General features: G+C 36.1%; 1 pseudogene across 1 annotated transcript; it reads right to left on the reverse strand.

Moving 5' to 3' along the window:
- Nucleotides 1-9,903, reverse strand: LOC148959637 (uncharacterized; annotated as a pseudogene). The gene is made up of 2 exons (XR_016144086.1): nt 6,311-9,903; nt 1-5,378 (listed from the first exon to the last, which is right to left on the reverse strand). The product of XR_016144086.1 is annotated as an uncharacterized LOC148959637 (transcript).
- Between the last annotated feature and the right edge of the window lie 1,117 nt (nt 9,904-11,020).

Genomic DNA, 11,020 nt, shown 5'->3' on the forward strand with positions numbered 1-11,020 from the left:
TCGATCAAGTAAGTACGTTTACTAAACAAACAATGTCTATTGCTGATAAATATCAATAAACAAGGATAATTTATATACTCGAAGACTTGTTTACAGTCTAGGAAGCTTTGGTGTTTTTCTCTGTGCGGCCATTTTGGAAAAAAGTTCACCTAATCCATAATGGCTCCAAAAACCATGAAAAGGCTTATTACTTTTAATTTTATATGTCTCTTCATTAATTTCATATCTGTGTCTATCTATGTTGCTGATGAAAGATGACAAGGGCTATTGTTTTTTCCAACACAGAAGCAGCTTTAAGCAATAAAGTGGGCTGTGATTGGTGTAAAACCCAATTCGCTTTGTCTCAATTAACCAGTAAACGAGCGATTTTCAGTTGATGTGTTTAGTTGTGTGCGGCCATTCTGCGTCACAAAAAATACTATGCTGCGAGGGACAAAAACATAAAAATAATTGATTGTCGCACACATACCTATTCATTGTGAGTTAGATTCAAGATGGCAGACCAAGTTGAAGTTGACAATGATAAAAACCCTGTAATTTATGATAAAAAGTCTGCAGATTACAAAGTTTCACTACAAAAAAATGCATGGAAAGAAATCACAGAAAAGTTGGGCATTCATGAAATAGACAAACGCTGGTCTGGAATCTTTGCGCTGGGCTCTTACTCTTTTTTGCTGTATCCTTTTCGTAAGAAAAGCTGTGGTCATTGAAGTTTGACCTACCATACACTAGATAAATTCCTGTAGTCTTCTATCTTTGCTTTCCACTTGTTTACCACAGAGTTAAAATGTGCTTTTCAGTAAGTACCATCAAAATATACCTGGTGTGAATATTTCTTTAAATGGACGTAGAGTAAGTCAACAAAAGAGTAAAGATTGATCCTGATTGAAATTTCAGCCTGTGCAGCTTCCTTCCACTTCATTGAATGGTCAACATGAACACGAAAATAATAACTGTCATATAAGAAAATAATAAGAAGATTGTCTTCAATGTCTCTCACAAACCCACTGTTTAAGGGGCACAGCCCTTTTCTAAGTGGTCTTGCAGTTGATGTATAGCCACTGTCTAAATCTTGGGCATCTTCTTCACTTTTGACAATAGTGAAATCCGAGATTGATTCAACCAAGTGATGGTATACATGACCATAGTTGAACATTATTGGGATGTCATAGGAGGGAAATTTTTTCCAACCGCCACTTGGTATTTTGTCTAGTTGTTCAGAAGACGATGTCTCTCCTCTACAGCGCATTTTTTTCAACTGGTACCATTTACCAGCATCAAATTTTGGGTCAACGGTTTTACCAATGGCAACACACCTTCCAACTCTATCGATCATCTCTTGCTTTCTGCCAGATTTCTTTTCTCCGTGACACTCAAGCCAACGTTTCAACTCGAGAATGGAACAGCTGAATCTTTTGCTAACGAATCTCCAGGCACATTCTTCTCACTCAAATTGTTACCTCCATCACAAATTTTAATCTTGAGGCAACGACATAGACCTGTAGGCTAGTTGTCATGTACGCTCACAAACAGTGAGCCTAATTTGTATGTCCCAAAATCAATCCCATCACACCTTGCGGGAAAATGTGACGTATTGTGAGGAAAGCACTATTTCAATGCTACTTCAATTTCAATGTTTCAACGCTATTTCAATCCATGCTTTGAGAAGTGCTTGAACTTTCTGCTCTTTGAAATTTTTTCCAAAAGGGTTCTGAGTTTGATCACTTTTTGCATCAATTAAGGTTCTGCATATGTCTTAGGTTTTTCTTGTGTCAGTAATTTTCTACTCCGATATGAACTTCGTTCGATTGATTGCATTCGTGATATGTTTAGACTCAAATTTGGCATCCCTTTATTTAGAAAAATATGTTGAACGAGTTCTAAAGAAAATGTTTAATGTTTATTTATGAAATTCAAATTTTTAAATACATTTTCTATCTATTGCAAATACTTATAATCCATACAGCCATTAAAGGCCATAATGAAGCTACGCTGACCAAGGTTGCAATTGGAGGTGCCTGGGTATTGTCAGAAATTGTAGCATGAAATAACAATTTCTACAACATCAAATCTACTGTGCACGTGGAAAACGTTGAAGCTACAAATAAACATTGTTCAATTGCCTAAAAGTAAACAACAAAATGTTTCAAGCACACGGAAACAGCTAAATGACATCTTTGATAATCTTAACTGCTTTCATTTAGACTTTAACTGCTTTCTCGCGCTTTTTTCACCAATTTATCAACTACCTTCACTTTCATAACAAATTTTGTAAAAAATCCTTCCTTAATACTGCAATTTTTCAATAATGTCCTTCCGCCTCACAATACATATATTCTGCTCTCTTTTTGAGTCCCATTTCCAGTTTCTCTCAAAATGGCAAATGAACAGATACAGTATTCATTTCCTTATGACCTGCCTTATGGTAATGAATTAACTTGCAACGAGTGATATTATATTGGCAGTTCTCAGTTTGGGGTTGATATTATCAATTTTTTTAATCTCGCTATCTACCAACCTTTCTCAAAAGTTGACTTCAGATTTGAAATCTTCACCATTCAATTAATTTCTGCTGAACAACTTTTGTCGTTTGGAATATTTGGTCGCGAGTTTTCACTACAGCATTAAATTCCATTGAAATATGGAGGAAAAGCTGAATTTTGATCATGGGGTAATCAGGGGTAAAAAGGCCTAATTTTGGACGGGGACGTGTCATTTTGGTGAAAAACTTGGACCCATTATTTTTCAAATGTCTGAAAAAATGTGACCCATAATTCCGCAAACATGATGAAAACTATGCCAATAATTCTGCAAAGCAAGAATGAATTTTAAAGCATATAAAATGCATCAAACAAACTTTGCACATCCTTTCCTCAAAAATCTCAATATTACACATATTTCATACTTCTATTTCTAACTGGACATTCATTTTGTTAATGCTCAATCTCCTTGATGATTTTGCAATATTTTCCCAAAATGGTGCCTATATTTCTGCATGTTTCTTCAAATGGTACCCATAGTTCCGCACATATTTCTCAAACTGATAGACTGGTACAGAGAGTAGGCAGCAACAAAGCAAAACCTAATTGTTTGTCTAAATGTCGTTAGATTGAAAAGAATTTATCAAAACAGCTTTTTAGATACATTTATTTGATGAATGAAAAATTTATTCGATGAATAATTCAATTTTAGAATCATAAAAAAACATTAGTAATGAATTACTAGAGTAGCCACGTTCCATTACATCATTGCCGCTCTCCTTGTGGCGTGTTTATGTCTCATGTCTAGTACAACATCTCGACTCCACATTTACTCAGGCCCATTATGGCGCTTTAACGCTGGACCCTTGTGGCAAAGAGTACAACTATGAGCTAAAAGATGAAGGCTTTGTGTTATCATATCTTTAGATGAAGGATAAAACAAAGTCACTTTTCTATATTGTTTAGCAATTGAAGGGACAGCTTATTAGTGTCATGCAGCATGCATTTTGAACTTAAAGAGACACTTTTCAGATTTTAAACTCCACCAACTTAATAACTTTATGTGCTTAATATGTGGTTTCTTTCCATTTTTGTAGAGTTAAGAGGTCTTCCAAACTTGCAAAAAATTCTATTACCAGTAACAGATGGCAGGATTTATGTAAAACTGAGAAAGATAAATGGATTGAAACAGCAAAGGAACAAGAAAGACCAACATTAGAAGATTTAAGTGATTGTCAAAAGAAAAAGTTTATTGATGCCACATTACAAAGAATCGATCTTGAGGTATTATAATAATGAATGTCAATATATCGATCAAATTGAACCAATGAACCTGCTCTTCAAGAAATGATTATGTGACCTGAAAATTTCTTGATATTGTTTTTTATGAGATTGTTTGTTGGAATCCATTACTAACGCATGCATTAACTTAAGTCAAAACCTTATTTTTAGAAGCCTTAATAGTCAGCAAAAAACTTAACAATGGCAATTTTTTCTCAAATCTTACCAAAATTTTGTCTGCAAGCTATACTTTTTTTCTTTTCTAGCTTCAAAACCTCTATCAGCTTGGTGGTAGTGGAGTTGCCCTTTTTTTATGGCCTTATGACAGCAAAGTTGTCATGTCTGCTATTGAAGGAGATGAAGAGTTCTTTTTCCAAAACAGAGGCATCTTAAAGGAATTTTCTTTCTTCACGAGTAAGAATTCTTTATATTGGATGATTTAGAAGATAATATAGTGATGTCATCAAAATCAATTTTTAGAGTTTTTTAATTTCGACCACATTGTCTGAAAGAACATCATCAAATGCTACTAAATGAGCAGAGTCAGTTATGTATTTGCACAGTTAGGCGAGATATGGCCTATGAAAGTTTTCAAGCTTTTCTAACGGATTACTGTTATTCTGGCCAATGATTTCAATTGTATCTTAAAGATAAATTTTAAGTTCCTTATTGTGACCCAGAAACAAAGGATTTGTAGATGCATCCATTTGAAAACTGCATTAGGGTCTCAAATATTTCTTACAAGAGTGTATATTATCAACTAAGTTCGTTAGCATTATCACTTCAGCCAATTTAAAAGACATATAGTCTATTTAAACTGGCATAGGCATACCCTTTTGATTATCATTTTTTCGGTAATATTTTAGCCAAAGAGAATTCAAGTGGATATGATTATTCAGTCAAAGGTGTACAGACTATGCTGAACCATAAATATAGTGCGTTGGCCATTGTTATTTTCTTTCCGTTGTCATTTGAATACAGAGAAGTTGAAATTTATTTTTTTAATTTTAATAATAGTAGAAATATGGGAAATGAATCTTGGTAAGTATTTTCAAATCTGTCTTACAATTTTCTACTAGATGGCCAGAAGCTGGCAAAATCATTGTCAAAGACAATCAACCAGAAGGTGAATGCAATGGAAAGCTGTTCTATCCTTTCAATGGATAAGTAAAATACCTAAAGAAAGTTATCCCAGACATGGATGTTGAAACCATCAACAAAAACAGCGTGTTTTGTGTAGATAACGAAATCTACAACGCATTAGATTCAGTCCACACAGATGCCACAATCCCCGCATGCCTAAAGCTGAAAGCAGTGAATCTTTTTCTAACTTGCAGAAGGTCACTTGAAGAAATCGATCTTCTGCAAAAGGAGGCCAAAAACACGATCAATGTTCTTTTTACGGAGTGACAAAAGATAAAAAATGTGATCGAAAGGTTTGACAACCGAAGTATGTTTGATGTAGGAGCACGCACTTTGCTGTATCAGGAGCTGTCATCTTTAACTCTATTCGTTACCAGCACGCTTTCCCTATTCAAGCAACTGCAATACTTTCCTGACTGTCTTACCTCGGATTTTCAAGCAATAAAGGAAAGTTCTAAGGAAAAAGAAGCCGCTCTTAAGGTTACGGTAAACGTTTTGAACACGAAAATTGGTTTTCTCTTCCTAAAGGCCAAACGGCTCAAGGAATCTGGATAAACTATATATCATTCGATGCACAAGATTATGGCGTATCTAGCCAGATAAAAAGTATTGGCAAATAATGTTAAATGTTATTTTCCATGCGAATTTACTGGTCAAAAAGTGTACCACCTTCAAAAGCTATTATGTACCCTTGCGTTTAAGTTAACAAAATCTGACTTAGACCAGCAGGAAGTGCAGGTCCTAAGCTACCAAAGTGTGTCTCAGATTTTTTTAATTCCTGCTCTTCTTGAAACTATACCCTGTCAAAAATTGGCAAATAATTGTTCCACCCTCCCGCAGCTGTATTTGGGTATAAAAGACGGACCAGAGAAAATAAAAAAATTTTGAGACACACTTTGTTTGCCCAACGTCTGTCCTGGCCGTGTGCAAATTTTCGAGCCATTCGATTGGTTCCTTGGGTACATAATAGCTTTTTCGTACCTGCATGTAAAGGAATTTCGAGTCCGGAGAAAACGGGATTTTACTGATCGCACTTGCAAGATACACTCGTAAACCACAGTGTAATCCGGGTCAAGTCACTTGAAGATTTAAGATCAATAAGCCTGTTTAAATAAACACGGCCGTACATTGGGTATATGGATGTGCCATGCGATATTGTAAATGAGACATGCGACTACAACCGCAAAGCAACGATAATCGGCTTAAAAGGTCAAGAGATTTTCAGGCCTCAACTAAAAGTTTTGATAAAGAAATTATGGAAACCTTCGTTTACATGGGATTTTTTCCACTTTCAAAATTTCTGTTTGTTTCAAATTTGGTGTCATTGTGTGCCTTGAAAGTTCGGCTACTTGAATGTGAAAAAATCGAAAAAATGATGTTTTCATCCAGCAAACGTTTACCGTAACCTTAAATCTCAAATCATCATCTCATTGTTGAAACAGATGAATATCAAAACGTACCCCAGATGTCGGAGAAGATGATCAAAGTATTTCAGATGGAGACGACACAGAAGAACTCTTTGAATATTAGACACTGTAAAGCCGTTTCAGTTAGAAACTTTGTTGCCCATTGAGACATTTTAAATTCAATTAACTTCACAATCTAATTCTAGAACAGTGATGTTCTGTAAGGGCGCATCAAAAGAGAACTGACGGCGAGGTTTTAAGTTTCCTGAAAGAGAGGCAACAAAACAAGTATGTTTACCAAAGTTTATTATGTATGCCATTTAAGGGAGCCCAATTTTAGATGCTGTAGTGGACGCTGATGAACCCAATGAGATAGCAGTTCATTTAGGCCTATTAACAGGTCATGTTATTTAACTGTTTACTCTCTTACCACAAAATTATTTGCAAGTTGAAATGGTACAGATACTTTGTCTTAATCATTTTATCTGAGCTAGAAGCACAAAAGGATCTCATGCTTTGGCCGCTGGGAATACTTGTGGGAATATAGCTAGCAGTGATAGAATCAAAGTTTTTGTCAGAAGCGAGGGGCAACATTGCAGATCATGGCTTCAACATTAAAGAAATTACAGCTGTTAAAGGTGCCAACACTGTGATTTCAGTATTTACAAAGGGCAAAAAGCAGTTGAGCTCCTATGAAGTACAAACAATAAGAAAGATTGTAAATGTACTGATCCATGTGAAAAGAGTGATTGGCAATGCCAGACAGAAATATCAGTTTTTTAGTAGCACACTTCCCATAGACTATTTGATAACAGGATCAAAAGAAGTAAAACCCCGTTTAGATAAAGTTGTTACAGTTGTTTGTTCCTTGATAAATCTTTGTCCTTTTGTTCCTTGATAAATCTTTGTCCTTCTGTAGTACCATTTGATTAGAAAATAAATTGTAAAGCATGATAATTACTGGTTTGCTGGTGTGTCAATACTATATAGACAGAGATGTCCAAGCTTGAAAAATATAATAGGATGGTTCTAAGTCGCAACTCTGAGTTTCAAGCTTCATATATTGGGCAAGGTTCATCACGCAATATATTGGAACTAGAGTTAAATATTAAAGGGATTTCATAAGAACCAAATGCTTAACAAAGATGTGACATTATGGAAAGAACTGATTTGATTCTATATTAAAAATCTACATTTGGTTAGAGAACTAAGATCATATGAAAATGCAAATAAGTTAAAAGTGCATCAATTGTATGTAGCCCTATTCATTGGTAAATTGGCTTGGGGCAGTATTTCAAAATATTTCATTCATTAGAAGAGAAAAGGTGCTACTTTTGGTAAGGGTCACGTGTGGAAAAATATAAAGTTTCCTCTAATATACTTGTGGTCTACAAAGCTAGATTATTCACATTAATTACATGTAATAATGATCTGAACTGAGAATGGTAGTTCTCCTTTTCTCAACTGATCTGCTAAAGTAATTTCCAATCAACTCTGGCAATACAATGTTCGTAAAAAATAGTTCACATTTGGCTACAATATTTGAGAAGCAATGTTCATCATATCTGATTCTTTCAATAAGTATGTCTTTGGTTGTCCATACCACAAAGTCACAATATTTTCTTTTTGTCAGGCCCATTTGCATTTGAACCTGATAATAATAGGCATGGCTTCTTCGTAGTTGAAGTTTGCCATCAAATGACTCCAGAAGTTTAGTAATAGCGGTTTTGTAATGCAGTCATTTAGAACAATGTCCCGGAATGTAAATGGAAACTTTATTTCAACACAACCAAGGCCATGTACTGTTGACTCTACTAGGGCATCTGGTGTAGCTCCAAGAAATGGGTAACTGATACTCAAAAAGAGACCACATTTTTTTATATCAATGCCTTCTGTCTGTGACAACATAATGGACTTATAAGCTTCCATAACCTGTTCTTCTTCATGGTCAGTGCCCCACCTTGTTGCAGAGGTGCTGAATTTGCATTCCTCTGGGTGACAAATCTTTTTTAATAATGACATAGGTGGCTTTTCTAGTGAAGCATTCACAACCTCTTTTGCTATTGATGCTGTTATACAACCAGCGTGCAACTGAAACCACAAGTTAGACTTTGCTTGCCCCGTGTGTCTTTTTCAGCCTTGTTAATTTGGTTTTCACTAGGCAAGAGATTTTTCAGTACAGTTGCAGACTGCTTTAAAAGCTTATCATAAGATAGGTTGGATGCACTCCCATGATAGGTTGGATGATCATCAAACAATCTGACATCAACCTAGGGTAGTCCTTGCTGAGGCATTTTGGGATAAACCCTTCAAAATAATCAGGATGTACTGACAAAAATTCAGGCTTTGCTTTGCAGGCAGCAAATGCACCTAAAAAGTTTTTGATATCTCTGGTGCTAGGGGGCTCAATGGAGTTTGCCTTTGATTTCACATAGAAGCTTTTCTTTGTATTGCTCGATACGATATATCATCAGAGTCTTTTTTCTTTTTCTTTGAAGAATGGAAGTCAATATCGGAAATTGGCTTATATTCCACAGCTTTCTTTGATGCAGGTAGTTTCCAGTATGCTGGCTTTCCGGTCACTGTTGTTGTTTCCCGTATTTGTGTACTTCAATGAAAAAGAGAAGAGAAGCAACATGAGAGCAACTTTCTCCAATTCCTGCCGTACAGTTACAGTGAGCAGAGTAAATTTTACTGTTGCCCAAAACCATTATCCAGCATTTAAGTGGAGCCTCGCTGAGTCTTTGAGAATGGTTCACCTTAAAAGTAAAAAGTGTGTATTGATCAAAATAAAATAGCAAAATTGCCTCATCAAAAACTGAAAGAAATCTTTCAAGTTAGTGAGGCCAGGCTCAAAATCAAAGTCAATTACAATAACAAAAAACCAGGAAGTTTTAAAGCTTTAAAGTTATAAAATTAAGAGCAGAAATTACAACACACAGTTAAAAGAAACTTTAACATAGTTTATGATTTCCGAACCCAATTTGAATGGCACCGTGGTATTGAAATTTAACTTAACGTTAATGACTTAACATTAGGTTGGTCTTTACCTTTTTCACGAACAACGAAGACTTTTTGCTCTCCAGTACTACCCTCCACCAGTTTTACCATCGTTTTAATGTCACATACCCATCCGCTCATGAAGAAATCATAACATTCAAGGCTTTTATAATTTTTCATTTCTTCCATCGAAAATATTGGGCTTGGACCAAATAATTGACGACGTCAATGTAGGAGACATCAGGTAACGCGTCTAGTTCTTTGGTCCATTCGCTGCTACAATCAGAATATGAATCCATATTACCAACTATTGCGGTCTTCTCTAAGTACCTTGAAATATTATAGACCAGAGGTGAAAGGGGGAGAATTATCACCTGAGCTGGCAATTAACCAGACTAACTTTTTCTGACTCAACTTTTTGCGTAGATTACGAATCCGGATGTTGCTTTGGCGTTTAGGGGGGCGTTTTCAAGATATAGGGGGTCAAAGCCCAAAAACACGCGATGTGACCTAATTTGACTGTATTTAATTATTGCACTTTAGGAAATGTTTAATGTTATTAAAAATTGGTTTCTTGATCAATGGTCTGTCAAATTTAGCCTTTTCTGGCATTGATGGGGGGGGGGGGGGGGGCAGGCAATTACAGGGAAGGGAAATTTCACTATTACTGTATTCTTAAAGCGTTTAGTTTAAATTCGCCTTCTCCTTCTGATTCGCTTTATTTTCCTTCGCTTGCAAACAATAGCTCCGCAATGTCCTCAGGATAGTATAGTAGGGCTCTGTGAACCAATCAATTAACAGATCTTCTAACCAGCCGTGATTGGCTGGTTCTTCTTTGTTGATTATGCTTAGAAAAGCTTGTCTCTATAATCTTGCTACAAAGTTTGCAACTTTAAGTGTTTTTCGAGGCTGCTTCTACATGGGGGCAGCAGTGACCGACCAGTTACTTTGTTTTCCTTTTGAAAGGTCCACCAGAATATAGCATATCTTGCTCCATTTACTGACAGCAATCGTTTCTCTCCATACAGTGTGCAAACAAACCTTTATAAGCCTAGTAACAAATTACCACGAGTAACAATTTCTCTTGCCAAGCTCTGAGAACATTTTTTGGAATTCTTCATCGCCTCCAAAAAGCGCTTCCAAAATGCAGGCTTTCCTTTCGCAAGAAGGATGAGATGTAGAAATTTCCTGAAAATGCATGCAGGCCAAGGAGCACTTGCTTCCGCAATTAAGATAGCGCAAAAGCATTTAGACCCAGTAGTCTCCTGTATTTTCCTCTTCCGTACTACATAAAGAAATGTAAGTTTTTAGCCTCGTTGGCTAAAAGGATAACAAGAATAGCAACATCTCCTGTCCATTATTCATCAGTAGGGTATGGTGAAGTAGGTAGCAGATTTTGGTACCTGCTTTCCCATGGTTTGTGTTTGACTTTCCCACCTGAGTTACCTCTTTATTCTCAATCTTAACACAAAAAAATTTTCTTCCAAAGTATATTACTCGATCGTTGAGTTGAGACTACTTATTGTGGCCCTAGAAATTCTCTGACGGAGGGGCTTGACCTTCCGATAGGGGGGCGATGCAATTGGAGAGAAAGCATGGGATCCCAATTGCAAAAAGACGCACAATCATTAAGATTATGACAGGACATGAATATAACAGACAAGAAAGAACAGCTACTTAGAGCGTGATTAATATTCTTTTGTGGGGAAC

The sequence above is a fragment of the Rhopilema esculentum genome, chromosome 9, assembly GCF_057945365.1.
Source record: "Rhopilema esculentum isolate cy_ngs chromosome 9, ASM5794536v1, whole genome shotgun sequence".
Classification (NCBI taxonomy): Eukaryota; Metazoa; Cnidaria; class Scyphozoa; order Rhizostomeae; family Rhizostomatidae; genus Rhopilema; species Rhopilema esculentum.